We start from the raw sequence: 2,074 nt of genomic DNA on the forward strand, positions 1-2,074 counted from the left end.
TTTAAAGAAAATATGATCAAAGATTAGGAAATTAGATAAATAAAATACTTATTACAAATGACTGAGTAAATCAAAATTTATATTATGTTACTATTATTTTCTTTCTTTCCATGATAAGTGGCCTTTCTCTGGTTCATTTGTGTCATTGGCAATCCTTTTTTACACAGTGATCACATTAGTCCAATGTTCGTACCCTACAGTATCTGGAGACTAAATAGATCTGATGAGCAACTTACAATAACTTCTTTAATGATGTAACGTGATAATATGTGTGATTGACCCTGACACCGTCTCTTTCTCTCTCTCTCTCTCCTGATCTAAGAATATTTGCTGTCTGTGATGGAGGTTACATTTACCGTGTTAAACATTAAGATTTTAGAAGTATTTTAAGTGTCCACTCTCACTAATTCCATTAACCTGACCTCAAGGTATTGTACAGTTGGTATACACTTCAGTACACAACAAAATGTGGTGGGCCAGTCTATCCAAAATGCCGGGCCGATTTTTTTGTCCCTTACAACCCCTGATGAACATGTTTCATGATTTGGCGCTATATAAAAAAAATGAAATGTATTGAACAAGAGTAATTTTGTCATTTTTCAAGCAGGATTGGTATATCGTTTCAACTTAAATATATAATGAAACCAAAGAGTTAAATCAGTGTACTTACCCAAGAGAAATTCCTTTGGGTTTATTTTTTGGTCTCTTGCTGCCCCCTGCTGGACAAGTTTGATCAAATATGATCAAACTTGATGATGATGGTATTTGATACCATGTCAACATGGTGTCAAACATCAGATTTCAATCTGAAAATGGCTTACTTTCCTGTGATACTTGCACTATGACATTAATTGAAATTCTGAGCGTCTGCTGAATCTACAACTGTAACAAATTCATTACTCTACGATGAACTAACAGTGAATAGCAGAAGGGTCCTTTGAAAATTGCTTGTGGCGCTATGGAGAAACTAATCCTGCTCACTAAAGTTTGTTATGGATTCCTGTTTGGGGGGTGGTAAGCATGCCCCAAATGAGTTTTAAGCGCTTGGCCCAAAACTGTGGAATTCAGAGCCAAACGTATGACAGCAGCGTTTGAGGTGAAATGCCACGCCGCCACGCCCCCTGCTCCAATCGAATCCAGTTGGGCCTGAAATCCACAACACAATCAACAGTGTTCTGTCTGTGGACACAGTTTCATGTTGATTTAGCTTATAAGGGGTAACATAAGCGACCAATTACAACGAAAAACATGACACTTCCTGTTGTCAGGGGGGCGGGGCCTAAGCAATGTCATCATTTGACCATTGGATATTGTAGAAGACCCGATGATGATCAATCACAGAAAGTTTGGTGCCTCTGTGTGTTTCCTGTGTAGGAGATATACAGTTTTATGTTTGTGGCGAGTAGGGTGAACTTTGACCCCTGCTAACGCCCCTTCAACATGCTCAAAAACTCACCGTTTTTGATAACTTTTAATTGGCCATGCCTTATGAGCAGACTGACCGAGTTTCAAGCCGCTCGCTTCGAAATCCCTAGGAGGAGTTCGATCAAGTACCAATGCTGTAAACTTCAAAATTGAGGTCAAAATCAGACCTTCAATCTAAAATGGTCGACTTCCTGTGATATTTTCACTATGACATTAATTGTAAATTCTGAGCGTCTTGGTGGAGCTCTACCACTGTATCCAAATTTCATGTCTCTACGATGAAGTAAGTGAATAGCAAAGGGTCTTTTGAAAATTGCTAGGTGGCGCCGTTGAGGCATTTTTGTTTTGATTTTTGTGACGACCTTAAAATACAAAATTTTTAAACAGTCTTCTTGCATCCGCCAAGTTTGGTGAGTTTTTGAGTATGATAAAGCCCCCAAAAGGCCCTCTTTGGGGTGGCAGATTAATAATAATAATAATTAAAACCGCAAGCGGTGATGAGCGGCCCTCGCAGCAAAGCGCCGCTCTGGCCTATTGGCCACCGCTGGGATTTGTGCACCGCCGGCCGCTCGCCACCGCAGATGCTGTCACGCATTTTGCCCGCCCGTCCACTGGGCGATTCACACGAACGTGTTTCAGCAGCGCTCCC

This window comes from Fundulus heteroclitus, unplaced genomic scaffold (genome assembly GCF_011125445.2).
Source record: "Fundulus heteroclitus isolate FHET01 unplaced genomic scaffold, MU-UCD_Fhet_4.1 scaffold_36, whole genome shotgun sequence".
NCBI classification, from domain to species: Eukaryota; Metazoa; Chordata; class Actinopteri; order Cyprinodontiformes; family Fundulidae; genus Fundulus; species Fundulus heteroclitus.